The 15,814-nt window shown below is 47.3% G+C and overlaps 1 pseudogene; it reads right to left on the reverse strand.

The window, feature by feature from the left end:
* The window catches only part of LOC121041426 (60S ribosomal protein L10a-like), a 29,726-nt pseudogene extending 14,520 nt beyond the window's left edge, over positions 1 to 15,206 (reverse strand).
* Positions 15,207 to 15,814: the final 608 nt, after the last annotated feature.

The following is a 15,814-nucleotide window of genomic DNA, read 5'->3' on the forward strand; positions in this document are numbered from 1 at the left end:
TCGTGATGCCAAGAAGAGGGACAACTTGATCTGTGGCTATTTCGTGTCCTGGCTGGCATCCACGGCAGAGTGCCTTCTACACCATGGTGGGAGCACACAGTGGTGCTCCCATGGCCTCTGCCCTGCTCCCTCTCCAGTACTCCTACATTAGCAGGTGCTCCCATAGTGGGTGCTCCCATGGCCTCTGGTCCTGAGCCCACATGCCTGATACTGGCCATTCTCCATCAGCACCTGTCTCTCCTGGGGCGATGGATGTTTGTGGGGAACCTTCAGACCCTGCTCTGTGCCCAGTGTGAGGGCTTAAGAGTGGGGTCGGGGATAGGGCTTGTGACATCATTCATCTCTGCTTAGATCTGCCTCATACAGTGGTGGTTGTGCCCCACGGATGCCCCTCTCCAACAGGAACTTCCCCTTCAGGAGGGAGGGTCAGGTGCCCACAGCACCTGTGGCCTGAGGGTCTGTGCCCCCTCCATGCAGGGGAATTGCGCAAGCACCCCCACTCCCACTGTCTGTGTGGCGGACGGCAGAGCCTTGACACTCTGAGGCTTCTGGACGTCACTCCTAATACTGAAGGCCAAGCTTTGGCATTCAAAACCCAAAACCCAATAAATAAATAATCATCCTTGTAAAATCCATCCTTGTCCTGAAAACCTCTTGCGCTCTAAAGCTAGAGTTCCCCCAAGACAACTCTTGAATGCAAAGCCACGATTGTAAATCTGCGTGTCCTCCCTTCCTGAGGCCACAAGCCTTGGCCTCACTCGCTGTCCAGGTCAATGGCAGAAGAATTAGAGTGAAAGGGAATCACAAGGACAAACACGTGTCAGGTATGATTTCCAAGTAGTGTCCTGCTCCCGTCCCCTGCTGGGGGCTGGGCGTGAATGTTCGTGTTGAGAGACAATGAGGAGCACGGGCCAGTAGGGTGTGGGTTTTATTCCACTGGGCAGGGGCTACAGGGACACCCAGAGCTCTGAGCCTGAGCCAGACTGCATCTAGGGCAGCTGGCGTCGTCCCCGTCCTCTCCCTCTTTGCTCCGCCCCCAGGATGGGCAAGATGGAGACCCTGAAGAGAGGGCCCTGGGAAGGCTGGCTGTCATGCCTCCCTCTACCCAGAAACAGACCCCAGCTTCAGAAGACACAGCCAACAACCCCTCATCCCACACTTGCCCTCGATTGTTCCACGTCCCAGGATTTGCCATCCACTCCAGCAGCAGCCAGAAGGGGGACCCAGATCCTCGCACCCCGTGCTTTAAACCCGATTCCCAACCAGGGTGCTTCCCTGACAAGACAGCTCATTACCTGCCTCTCCCTCCCACTGCCCACTGCTTTGCGTGCTGTTTCAAACACAAAGCAAAACAAAACAGAAACAAACGGACCCGCTGTGCAGTTAAAAAGAAAACGAAAATCTTATGAAGACACAGGGGACAGTTCAATGTGAAGTGATGAGCCACCCAGAGCACTTTGGCTGATCAGAACTAATAGGACCTGAACGCCCAGGAAGGGTGACGCTTGATCACATGGCATGGAGGTGGCTTAACGTCACCACCGCATGCTGGGGCTCTCAGCAGTCACCTTAGGGGCTCACCCAGCCTCTGCCACTGGGCAGCCACTGTCTTCAATTAAAAGGTGACCACTCTGTGGAGAGTCACTTGGCAAGTCTGTCGAACTCAAGCCCGTCTCTCTTGGATTCTGCTCCCTTCTGACCGTGACCCAAATACAGAAATTCAGGGTGGAACTTGAGGAAACGCCAGGCTCCCACTTTTGACACTTACACGTGGCTCTTCCCTGGGAGCTTGAAGAAAACATCTGTCCCCTGAGCAGACAGCCCCGTGCCCCTGACCGGAGAGCCTGCCACCTGCAACCTCACCTCCCCCATCGTCAGCCACGTCTCTGGGAGCCCCGAAAATGATGGTGTAGGCTGTGGCGAGGTCGTGGCTGCGCTATTACTGTTCCAAATTTACGACCCCCTGATTTATTCCTCCCGTTTTCAGAGAAAGAATAAAGCAATTTCAGTGTGGCTGCACATTATTTTGCTTGCACAGAGGGGCTCTAATCTAGCCGCTTCCACCTGCTGTCTCCCAAGACGCTAACAAAATAATTTTCTGCCTGAAAGAAAGAACTTCAGAGAAAAAGAAACCCTTGCGTACATTCAAAAGTCATCTGAATTATGTTGCATTTTACCAGAAAGCTCTCAGAGTTGTATTTCGCTGGTGTGAGGGATTGTGAGCAGTTCTTAATTCCAACGTCCCGAGCAGGGGTGAGGGGCGGATGTCTGCCGAGGACCTGTGTCTCTTGTTCCCTGGGCAAGCTCGGGATTTCACGCTGGATTTCATAACTCCTCCTAACGAGAGGGCAGTGCCTGTCAAGGTACTTTTGGGAGCTCTGGGAGAGAGCTGACACAAGAGAGACAAGGCCCAATGGAGCACGGAAAAGTGAACCTCTCATCTCTGGATCTCTCTGCACGCAGGCCAAGGAGGGGTTCTGAGCAAGAGGGATGTGTGAGGGGAACTTTGTATGGCACCTTCAGACGTCACCCTCCCTGCCTCAGCATGGCCAGCAGCACCCAGTCGCTCAGATGCAGGAAGGAGGAGGCAGGTCTTGGTAACCATGTTTCAGGTGAAATTGCACGGCCGGCCCAGACTCTAGTGAGACTCTGTGTGAGTGCGTGCATGCGTGTGTGCGTGTGTGTGTGTGTGTGTGATTGGATTAAAGCTGTTTCTTTCCAGGCTTCTCTAGTTCCTTTTCTATTCAGCAGATAACGAGCATTCCCTTTTGTCCAAGAATATCCTCACTTCCCTTTGCCCCTAAACATTATTTAGCATCTAAAATGATATTTGTGCAGCCAGTGGACGCCAGTCGTGAAATGGGTGTTGAGCAATTGCGTCTGTGCTGAAATGCTGGGTCATGCCACGAACGCGCCATGGGCATGGGCGGAGAATGACAAAGGCCAAGGTGTACCAGAGCAAACAACGCACCATCAGGAGGTAAGGTGCCAGGAGCAAGCTGAGTCTTCCCCCTCTCCTTGTGTTTCCTGGGCCCGGTGGCATCACGTGTAGACAGCAGCTGTGGCACTGGGAAGGAAGAGAAGTGGGGAAGAGGCATTGGGAAGGAACAGAAGTGGGGAAGACACGGTGGCTTGTTGCAGGGGTGGAAGGGAGCGTTCTCTGTCTTTATTCACAATTTCAGAATGTTGTTTTTTGAGCCAAACCAGAGACGACGACTTTCCCAGCTCCTATGGAGTCCCAGTAGACAAAAAGAAAATATTCTAAAGCCGGTATGTATTATCCTTTAGGTACCCAGAACCCAAGTGGCAGACAGTGGCACCGGCCCAGGGTGGCATTTACCAGGATGGGTGAGGGCGGTAGGAGGGACAGATTTACGAGGAGCCACAGGGCACTGATGGCAGAGAGGTCGGGAAGCTTACTGTACTGTTGTCACTCCATTCGTGCAGGAGACGGAAGTGCACTCGGGTGACAGGGACGGTTTGTGCTGGCCTGGACACCTGGTGCCCTCCTGGTGGGGACCCCATGGGTGGCCGAGTCCTGGCTAGAGGATCCCGGTCACATGGCCACTCATTTCTTCTAAAGCATTGTGGGGAAATGTGTGCCCCCCCGTCACTTCATGACACAGAGAGACGACCTAAGCAAGCACCCACGTCTGTCTCTTCAAGGTAGAGAGCAGCTCACACACGCGGGTGAGCAGACTGGAGCCTGACACCCACCCCAGTTCCTGGGATCTGCTGACCAAGTTAGCTGCCTTTGGAATGGATCGATTCCAGCAGACACACACGTGCCTTTGCTGATGGAGCTGTTTCTCCTCACCAACACGTCCTTGAAAAACGTCCCAAATGGGAGAAAGAGAGTTACACCACCATGGCCCCTATTAGAATAAGCAGGGGAGGCGCGTGAATGGTCTGAGAACTTAGTTTCCAAGAATGTTTCTTCAGTGTCTGGGGGGTCTCTTCCCCCACTTCTTTTACTTTTCTTTCTTTCCTTTTTTCTTGTTTCTTTGTTTGTTTGTTTGTTTTTAGCACAACAGTGTTTTACAGGTTCTCTGTTGCTTAGGGAGAAAAACCACAGCCCATTTAACAAGTTGATTTCTTCCATGGCTGTGCAATTTCTTTGTAGTTTATGAACAAATTCTGTCCACAGGGACAGCAGCAAATATTGGTTACAATGTAATCAGATGGATAGAGCCCAAGTAGGAAAACAAATCCTTTGAATTATTGCCACAGCTTCATCGCAGACCTTGTGATTCTGAGCAATTTGTGAGCCTGTGATGGCCAAAGGTCAGACGCATCGGCAGCAGAGAAACATAAATAGGAAATTCAGAAACTGTGTTTCAACACTAGTGTTACTCCCAAAATCTAATGGTGGGGATAAATGGCCTCCACCCACATGCATGGCGTCCTCACTTGTTGAATGAACGTTGAATGATTTACCAGCCGTGGTGTATCAGTCAGCTCAGGCAGCCGTAACAAACACCACAGACTGCAACAACAGAAATTTACTGCTCACAGTTCTGAAGGTGGGGAGTCTGACATCAGCTTGCTGGTGTGACCAGGGCTCTCTTCTTGGCTCATAGATGGCCACCTCCTCGAGTGTCCTCCCATGGTCCTTCCTTGGAGCATGGGTGTGGGGAGAGAAAAAGAGATCTCTTTCTCCTCCTCTTCTTATAAGGCCATCAATTTTATTGGATTAGGACACCCACCTTGATGACCTATTTAAACTTAATTACCTCCTAAAAGCTCTATCTCCAAATACAGTGACAATGGTGGTTGATGTTCCAATGTATGAATTTGGGGAGAACACAATTCAGCCCATAGCGTATAACCACTCTATGTAAAGTAACGTGCAAAGATTTGAGCTCAAAGACTGAGAATTTACTCTATTCATATACTATACTACATACATACAATAGATAGGTAGATAGACAGGTACATAAATAAGATAAATAAATAGACACGTAGATACAGATATGGATATATGGCTTGGGATTCTGTCTCTCCTTCTATCTAACCCTCCCCAGCTTGTGACCTCTTTCTCTCTCTCAAAATAAAAAAAAATAAACTTAAAAAAATAATAAAAAAATAAAAAGCAGCACAGAGGTGCCCACATCCCTGGAGAAGTGAAACACACACCGTATCACCTCTGCTATGGATGACAGGTGCTACAGATGTGAAATAGCCCATCAGATATGTTGTAATTAACAGTAATGACGACCAAGGGTGTCAGTTGGGGCCACCCTCTAGAAATATCCCTGGTGGTACTGAAAGTCACACCTCCCTTACAGCAGGGTAAACCAATTTCCTTTGCACAACAGACAATTCAGAAGGGGGGAAAAAACATGTGTGAACCCCTCTTTTAAACTGAAAATGAAATGAGTTCTATGAAGGCACCCAATGAGGGTAGAAATATATCCCCTTAAAGTCAGATGACCTCAGCGACTGAATGGCAGCATATCAAAGAAAACAAGTAAAATGGGTTTTTAATCATGGCAAGCAAACACCTGAGCACATCTGAGAAGTTCCAACACATAGTCAGCTTTCTCCAGGCTAATCCTGTCACACTGGTTCACCTGCTTGCCACCCCCGGGACCCTCCCTCATTCATCACCAGCCTCAGCCAGGACGGGGCGGGGACAAGAACCTGGAGCTGCCTCCTGCGAGGCCTCGACCTCTTCACTGTGAACACTGGCGTTCTTTTCCTCGGCAGCCCCTGTGCCCTCCAGCCCTCTGACACATGAGGGCATCCATGTGTGCTGGCGACGAGCATGATTATTTTCAGATAGCACCACAAGGGAGGCCTGGAAATCACCAGGGAAAGGAAATCCGTCAGTGAAGAACCAACATACACACCATGGCATTCCAATGGAGCATACCATTTCGCTGTTCACATTTCCTTACCTCCTCACCCCCGGGACTGGTTCACACGTCCCCCAATAACTGAGATATTGGAAGGCCCATGAGGTCTTACCCTGAAGTCTGTAATGTCTGCAACGAATAGAGCAGAGAGATGGGAATCACCTTGAACAGCGGAAGCTCTCGGGCCACGGGCCTCCTGGAGCCAACTCAGCAGAAGGGAGCAGATGTGAGAAGAAACACGGAACGCCAACCAGAAGGCAGGTAGGGAAGAGACCCAGAGAGAAGCTGGCCACTAGAAGGTTGTTTTGCCTCCCTCCCAGTGGTGAGAGGGTACCCACTGTAAAATGGATGCTAAGCCTGGCACCTTTGAACCACTCAGCCAACCGGCTTTGGATTCCACCGCCTGTGGATATACAGTGTGCAAACATCCACTTCAAACCACCCACACTGTGCACCTGCTGTGCCAGAATTTTCACTGTCAATTAAACAAATCAGGCTGCCGGTTCTACGCATCAGTCTTGCTAGCTTGGCTCCTGTGAGTCTACCCCTGAAAGACGGAGCCACTCTCTGCACGGCTGACCAAAGCCACCTGCGAGATCCTAGAAGGTTCCTTGGAACACTGCGTACCATGACAGACCAGGAGGGAGAATAGTCAGCTACATCCCCACGTGGCTGCAGGGACAAGAGCAGGGTGGTTTCCTCTTGACATGGCTACCACAGTTCTGATCTCAGACTTCAGAAGAGAAGGTACACAATGAACGGGCCCGCCATCCTCCGGATGGTGAATGGGCCAAGGACACTTCTCCCTACTCAGCTCCATCTGATCCACCCCCCGAGATGTCCCCCACCATAACTTCACTAGAAAACCCAAGGCTCTGAAGATGCTCTGGAGTTTTCTTTTTTTTTTTTTTTAATTTTTTTTTTCAATGTTTATTTATTTTTGGGACAGAGAGAGACAGAGCATGAACGGGGGAGGCGCAGAGAGAGAGGGAGACACAGAATCGGAAACAGGCTCCAGGCTCTGAGCCATCAGCCCAGAGCCCGACGCGGGGCTCGAACTCACGGACCGCGAGATCGTGACCTGGCTGAAGTCGGACGCTTAACCGACTGCGCCACCCAGGCGCCCCTCGAGGAGTTTTCAAAGAAACTGGAGGTGTCTCAAAGACAGAACAAAACTCCAACTCATCCTTGCAGGAACGGGCTTCTACTTCACGGCCAAATCCACAGCCTTGCAGGTAAGCAGAGAAGAGACAGATCTGAAAGGATCACACATATGGGTCATTGGTTCCTCAGAAGCTACAGGCCCCGAATTTTCTCTACCTGGGTGAATGAGACGCTTTAGTGTTAAGGTTGGTATGGAAGGCTGAATCGTGAGAAAAATGGATAAAAATAAAAATGGATAAAAATATTTTCATTTAATAAAACACACCATGCGTCACCCAGAGAATGGAGAATTAAGCAAACAGGTGGCAGTCTCAGTGTTTTGCAAGCTGTATCAACGATCACATGAGGATGTAAAACAATGCCTGGCACAGAGTAGGTGTGAGGTGAGAGCTTGCTATGTTCCGTTATTACTGTTAGAACAAATTAACAGAAGAACAACCACATCTTTTAAATGTTTATTTATTTATTTTGAGAGAGAGAGCAAGCGCAAGTGGTGGGGGAAGGGCACACAGAGAGAGGGAGAGAGCATCCCAAGCAGGCTCCATGCCGTCAGTGCAAAGGCTGATGTGGGACTCGAACTCATGAACCACGAGATCACAACCTGGGCCGAAATCAAGAGCCAGAGGCTCAATGGACTGAGCCAGCTGGGGGCCCCTCAGTCCCGAGGTCTGGCACCCTTCTGACACAGTGTGTCTCTGCCTGAAGCTGCTGTTCCTCTCAACACTTGTGCAACATGGTGGCCACAGATACTCTGTCACGGGGACAAGAATACAGCAGAACACCCCTCTGGCTGGAACGGCACTCTCTCTCCCATGTGCTCTTTGCCTCCTCCTCATGAGAACCGAACTCCCCGCTTTGGGTCCAGAAGGACTGGTCCCAGGGCACCCCTGGCAGGTGGCTGGTAGACAGGAGACAGAGGCAGGAAGGGCTAACTCGGCATGCTCAGTGAATTCTGGCCCTGCCCCGTTCCCCACCTGACGGTTGTTACCATCACAATCATTTTAGTGTTCTTATATTGTTTTTTAAAAATAAGATTCTAGGGGTGCCTGGGTGGCGCAGTCAGTTGGGCGGCTGACTTCGGCTCAGGTCATGATCTCGCGGTCCGTGACGAGCCCCGCGTCGGGCTCTGTGCTGACAGCTCGGAGCCTGGAGCCTGTTTCAGATTCTGTGTCTCCCTCTCTCTGACCCTTCCCTGTTCATGCTCTGTCTCTCCCTGTCTCAAAAATAAATTAAATAAATAAATAAATAAATAAATAAATAAATAAATAAATAGAAATAAAAAATAAAAATAAAAATAAGATTCTAGGGGTGCCTGAGTGGCTCAGTCGGTTAAGCATCTGACTTCGGTTCAGGTAATGATCTTGTGGTTTGTGAGTTCAAGCCCCGCGCCGGGCTCTGTGCTGACAGCTCGGAGCCTGGGGCCTGCTTCGGATTCTGTGTCTCCCTCTCTCTCTGCCCCTCCCCTGCTCACGTGCTGTCTCTCCCTCCCTCTCAAAAAGATAAACATTTAAAAATTAAATAAAAATAAGATTCTAGTTAGGGATCGATTTTGTTTTAATTACCAAAGTTACAATATGAGCCTTGGTTATTTAAATCAAATCCTGAAATATGAGAGCCTCCCTGAGGAAGACAAGCGATTCGGAGCCTCCAAAAGGAAGTGTTCCTCTACCTGCTGCAAGACATTACAACCCCTGACTTGGGTTTCAGCTGAAAACTGCAAGCCAAGAACGATTCCAGACTCAGAAGCAGGAGGGACGGTGGAAGTGTCATTTCACAGACTTCCAAGATGGTATCCGAACGGGTAAGGGAAAAAGCCCCTGTTGCTTTTGTCTAAACCACACTACTGAGTTGGACAGGCTGTTTCTCTGACCCGGGAAATGGAGACCAGATATCCACCTGCTCGTCCCTTTCCACACTGGCCCCTGCAGAGCTCTGAGCCCAGGGCTTTTTTTTTTTTTTTTTTAGTTTTATTAAGATATAATCAACATACAGTGCTGTATAAGTTTAAGATGGATAGTATAGTGACTTGCATATATTGTGAAATGATCACCACAGTGTTTAGCTAACTCCCATTATCTCACATAGATACAAAACAAAGGAAAAGAAAATGGAAAAACGTGGTTTTGTTTCCCTTGAGAACTCACCATCTCCTCTCTTAGCAGCTTTCAAATACACCATCCAGCAGTGTTAGCTCTATGTATCATCAAGATGTACACTGCCTCCCCAGAACTTACTTATAACAGGAAGGTAGCACTTTTGGCCATCTGCCTCCAATCCTCCCCATCTCTCGCCTTTGGTAACCACGAAACTCATCTCTTTTGCTGTGAACTTCGCTTTTTTTTTTTTTTTAATCCACCTATAAGTGAGCTCATACAGTATTTGTCTTTCTCTGTCTGACTTACCTCACTTGGCATAATACCCTCAAGGTCCATCCACATTGTCACAAATGGCAGGATCTTGATTTTTTTGTTGTTGTTGTTTAACGTTTATTCATTTTTGAGAGACAGAGCATGAGTGGGGGAGGGGCAGAGAGAAAGGGAGACACAGAATCTGAAGCAGGCTCCAGGCTCTGAGCTGTCAGCACAGAGCCCAACATGGGGTTCAAACTCATGAATCGTGAGATCATGACCTGAGCCGAAGTCGGACGCTTAACCGACTGAGCCACCCAGGTGCTCTGGATCTCAATTTTTTTAATGGCTGAATAGTATTCCATTGTGTGTGTGTGTGTGTGTGTGTGTGTGTGTGTGTGTGTGTGTGAGCACGCGCATGGCACATTTCCTTTATCGATTCAACCATCGGCGGGCACTTAGGCTGTTTCCATGTCTTAGTTATTGTGAATAATGCTGCTACAGCGGTGCAGAGACCTCTTTGAGATAATGGTTTTGTTTCCTTTGAATGTAGTTCCAAAAGTGGGATTGCTGGGTCCCTTAGTATTTCTATTTTTCGTTTTTTGAGGGCTCTCCATAGTTAAGCCCAGCTCACTGTTCAGTGGCAGCAAGTCTGTGGACACTACACCCTATAGGTCTCTATTTTGGTTTTCCCACTGACCGTGGCCTCTGAGTCTAATGTGCATTTTGCTTGACCATTGTATATAACCTCTGTTTCTATTTTACTTTTTAAAAACTGTCCATGCTCTCTGCAAACTGTTTCTGATATTGATTCTAGTCATGCATTTCCTGCTTACTCCCTAAAGATTGTCTGCCCGCCCCCCCCCCACCCTCCACGTCTCCACGGATCTGGCCCACTTCCCAGCCTGCTCAGGTGCCTCAGTGCACTGCCCTGTGAGTGTGGCCAATCTTACCAGCCCTTGGAGGCTCTCGCTACACACTGAGAAATGAGTGCTCCTCTTTGTCCCCTCTTGGATCATGAGACATGTGACTCTCAGGAAGAACAGTGCCTGACACATAGGAGCCACTCACTATTAATGGGATAAGGAAGGAGGGCATGAGGAAATGAACAAAGAAAGCAGGCTACCAGCTTGCTCTGAGGCACAAGTGTCTGTTTCACCTCCTCATGGAGGCATCAGTGAAATTGCTCAGGAATCCATTCCCTTCTATGGATGAATTCTCCTGGGCCCCGAGGCTACACCCAGAGACAGCTGCGAGAAATTCTGCCATAGGAAAGCTTCCCGTTCACCAACTGCCCCTCTGATCTCTGCCTGTCAAGCAAACAAGCCATGTGGAAAATTTGTGCAATCTTAAAACTTCATAGTAGCAGTGGCAGTAACAATAGTAATGAGAGAGATAAAAATAATAATAATAACAATAATCACAGGCATCTAAATTTGAGTAGCACTTGAGAGCTTTCAGAGTGCTTTCAGATGCATTTGCTGCTGCCTTCCACACCTCCACTGACCCTGCAGGATACAGGTAATCAGTACCGTGGCCACATCTTTAAAAGTTCCTGTGATTTAAAATCAAGATTCATGAGTGCAGGGAAAAGGAAACTTTTTTTATCACCATATTGAAGGGGATTTATATAGTCCACTCACTGGATCATCCCAGAAAGGATAGGCACCTTCCTTCACAGCCAGAGACCCTGGACACAGGGACAGAGGTCAGGACTGCCACCCCCACTGTCCAAGGGGCGAAGGTCAGGATGCCACCCCGACTGTCCACAGCTGCTAAGGGTGCTCAGTAATGGTAACAACGAACAAGGGAGACTTTATAGGCGCAGAACTACCAGGGAGCAAGTGACCTTCTAAGGCTGTGTCACAATCTCATTTCTTTTCTTTCTCACTGGAATTTTAATCAGTCTGAGCATCAGTTAATGACTCTTTCTTATCCATTTGATTAAAACACAAAGTCATTGAGGCAGTAGCAAATTGGATTTTTTTTTCCCTGGCCCTCAATGCACTGCAGTAATGAAATCCATGACTTCCAACCTCCACGAATGAAGAACAAACATGTATAGTATGAAAAGCAGGAAGGCTCATTTGTCTCCTTGCTGATGTCCCTCCCCGAAGAAGGCCCTCTGGGAGCCATGCATCTCTCCAACAGAGCACCTTTGTGGGTAGGGCTGAAGATTGAACGCCATGTGCAATACAATTTCATTTCTTTAAAAGCAGCTGCAGCTTTTATTATGTGGATGAAATCATATCCCACATACTAATTTAATAAGCTCTTTTAAGCTTACATAGAGTCGTTTCTTGGGAAAGGATGCATTCATATCCCACTGGCCTGTGCACTGAAAGATTTCCATCGATGACCCAAGGGAGAAAGAGTAATGAAGATAGAAAACAAGGCAAAGCCACTCCAATTCATATTCTGATTAAACCTTACAGATGCTGATTATCACAAATTTGGGTTGTAAAAATTAAATAGCAAGGTGAGCATCCAAACATTTGTCACCCTAATATATAAAGTGGTTCCCCATTGACCTTGGTTAGGACTTTCCAATGTCGCCGCCCCCCCCGGGGGCTGGGGTTGCCTTGCGGCCAGGGCCAAGATCACCACCTACAGGCGAAGACTGTCTGGTTGGAGTTCAGCAGTAGTCCTGCTGGTGGGAATGATTTAGAGTAGTTGCTCTGGGTGAGCACAAGAACCTGTGGCCCATCTTTCCCACCCCTTTTCCTCTTCAGGAAGAAAAAAAAAATCAAGTGACGAAGAACTAGAGACAAACAAACTGCTGAAGTAGACTTCTTCTTGGCAACACACAGAAAAGCCTTATTATTTACTTTATAAGAGGATAATGTGAGCTCACACAACTGATTTTATGTTTATTCATTCAATAAAAATGTATTGTTTTCTTTATGTATCAGGCACAGGAGATACATATATAAACAAAACTTTTTTTAAAACCCTATGTCCTCACGGAGCTTTCCATTATATTATAAAACTATGCCCTATAATCTTAAAAGTAACCAGGTAGTTTTATTATACCTGTGTGGTATTGATCCTCTGGCCCAAGAAACTTCAGCACCACGGTTCTGGACAGCTCTACATCTCATTACTAGTGCTCCCAGGCTAAGAGCACTAGTATCTCAGCATCTGGTTTCTCTGCACCCCAAAGCTGCAAGAGGTGCTGGGTAAGTTACCTGCAGACGGACATAGTTTGGAAGTGGGAAAATCCGTGTCCCAGGGCAATCCTTGGGAGATGCAAATCCATGGGAAAATGTCCTCATGCCACTTGTCCTCTACTGAAAGAAATGTGAATCATGGTTCCTCAAGCCTCCAGTGGGTTGACATTCAGCCTTTCTCAGTGGTAATCCATACAGTAAGAAAACCTTTGTTGATGTTTCTCCTTTCCCTGAAGTACATTCTCACTCTCTCACTTCTATTTCCCTGGATGGTCCCTCTTATTAGTCAGGGTTCTCCAGAGGAACTGAGCCAACAAAAGGAGATATAGACATAGATGATATTGATACAGATATTTGCTTGTAACAGAGTAATATGAGACAGAGATAGAGGAAATGAGCAAGAGAGAGAAAGAGACTGATTCATGATAAAGAAATAGCTCATACAATTATGGAAGCTGAGAAGTCCCATCATCTGTAGTCAACGAGCTGGAGCCACAGGAGACCCAGTGTTGTAGTTCTAGTTCAAGTCTGAAGGCCTGAGAACAAGGAGAGCCAATGGTGTAAATTTCAATACCCGAGCAGGAGAAAACCAATGTCCAGCTCAGTCAGAAAGGTGAAAGAAATTCCTTCTTATGCAGTCGTTTTGTGCCATTCAGACCCTCAGTTGATTGGATAAGGGCCACCCACATTAGAGATGGCAACCTGTTTTACTTAGTCTACCTATTCAAATGTTCATCGTATCCAAAAACACCCTCACAGACATATTCAGAAAAATGTTTGACCAAATGTCTTGGCACCCCATGATCAAGGGAAGAGTAGGGAATACTATTTAAACTGTAGTGTGTGTGTCCTTAAGTTTCCATATTGGGTTTTAAGAAAAGAAAATATATAACTAAATTAAATGGCAACACCACATGCTGACAGGTTAACAAAAAAAAAAAAAGGTATGGAATAAAACCTATATTAATAAAGACAAATCTGAATAAATAGTATTTTATCATCAAAGTCAAGAAGAGCAGCCAGTTAAAACCATCAAGCAACTCGAGAGACATCAAGCAACTCAAGAGACATCAAGCAACTCAACGCACCATCCGTCTTGACCACCTCACCTGCAGAGGGAGATTGGTCATGGTGCCCAGTTGGTGGACCAGCCAGGTTTCTCAGGAGAAGCTGTCTTAGTCCTCAGTAGACTAGGTAGAAGCCTCAGCACTTGGCCAGAATCTACTATTTAGCTCATGTTTGGCCTCTAGAAGGAAATTAGCCAAATGCCTAGTACAGTATCATTGTTAGATCCCTACACTCGTGACAGCTTGACAGTCACATGAGTCACAGGTTACCATCACATCCAGTCAGCACAAAAATGCCAGCAATGTGGACAAATCACATTATTTAGATGTACTGTCAGTATCCGAAGATCGACTTTCAAAGTCAAGTATAACAGATAAAGCTGGGAGTTAAAATCCCCCAATGGTTTCCTCATGTTAAAAGTCTGTCACTCAGTTGAAGTGTAAATTTATATTTCAAATCATAAAACACATTGCAGGCAGCACCACCCTCAGCACCAGGGCCACCAAACCACCTTCATGGCAGTGGCTATGGTCAGCAACACCTCACACTGGTCACACTTGCACTATACCATTGTCAGCAGAAAGCAATTGAACACTTCACATCACAAATGTACACAGCAGGATGACCACAAAAGCAATCTATCAAGCTTAAAACCTGACCACCAAAAAATAACAATGATCGTATTTGAACAAAATTCAGACTTATTCTTATATCCTAGACATTTACTCTGTGATGGTAATACGCAGCAGATGGTTGAGTTTCAACACTTGGCGTGTTGTCATTCGATGCCTCTCTGATTGAAACACCAGATTTTATTGGCCCTTAATAACTTAGTAGGGTACTAATAAGTAGGCCTTAATCACACATAAAAATAGAAGTCTACCAAATGCCTTTCCATTCATCCATAAGAGCAAAGAAATGTCTTGCATTCAGGATGGGTATACAGCTCATAACTGTGTCTTACAGTCCACCTCTGGGCCACAGACCAGATGCTGACGATCACTGCCATCCAGTCCCATCCAGGTAACGTGACATGCACCTGCCTGTCGTTGAGAGACAGTTCTTTATGGGTCTCTCAGGTTCCTACTTGCTTTGTGATCAGAGACACCGACTTCCCTTTGTTCTAAGAATGCCCATTCTTCTCAAGGATATTTAAATAGTGAGAACATGTTTTACATGCTACAGAGCAGTGATTCCCAATCAGGGGCAATGTTGCCCCTCGGCGGACACTTGGCAATGTCTGGAGGTATGTTTGCTTGTCACAATTGGGATAAGGATGCTAATGACATCTGGCATGTAGATGCCAGAAATGCTGCCAAGCAAACATCTTATAGTGCACAAGAAAGTCCTCACCAACAGAGAATTATCCAGCCCACAAAGTTCATGAAGCCTAGGTTGAGAAACTCTCTATAGAAGTAGTCTCTCCCTCCATACCAAAGAGCAGGCATGCTTACTGCCATTACTAAAAGATTCTGGTCCCCTACGCTCAGGTTCTTCAGGTATAAAACACCTACTGTGTGAACAGGCATCCATCATCCATCCAGACTTACTTGCCTCGTGCCCATGGCACTTGCAGTCAAGGGGAACTTCTCCGCCATGTTTAACAAACTCCTTTGTCTCTAGGCCAGCAGTGTTGTATCTTATTCCAGCCTCCAGGAAACTGTGCCAGGCTAACTTGTGCTCTTGCCAGTAGGATTAAAAACTCAGACCCTTCACAGTCCTGACACCCTTCCGGGGACAACGGTTGTGCTTCAGATCCAATCTGTTGATGTCCACCAGCTGGGATGCTTAGATTTGCTAGAAGAGCAACTTCAGAACAAACAAGGTCCAGGACGTGTCAGCAGAGGCAACAAAAGAGCTTTGCGCCCAGTATGCCTCCACCCCGCTTTACATGTAACATTTGCTAGGGATGCAGAGGGTGACAGGCTCTCAGAGCCAAGAAGCAGTCCCTGGAGCAAGAAGGGATTCTGTTATAGCTCACTCCAAAGCTAATAAGCGACCAGACAAAGCAGAGGCTGTGGCTGCCAGGTGTGACTGCATCAGGCTTTGGAGTCCATCAAAATAACTCAATAACTCAATATTATATTCCCAGCTTCAATTCATTTTTCTTTTTTTTTTTTTTTTAATTTTTTTTTCCAACGTTTTTTATTTATTTTTGGGACAGAGAGAGACAGAGCATGAACGGGGGAGGGGCAGAGAGAGAGGG

This window comes from Herpailurus yagouaroundi, unplaced genomic scaffold, assembly GCF_014898765.1.
Source record: "Herpailurus yagouaroundi ecotype Mexico unplaced genomic scaffold, PumYag 29, whole genome shotgun sequence".
NCBI classification, from domain to species: domain Eukaryota; kingdom Metazoa; phylum Chordata; class Mammalia; order Carnivora; family Felidae; genus Herpailurus; species Herpailurus yagouaroundi.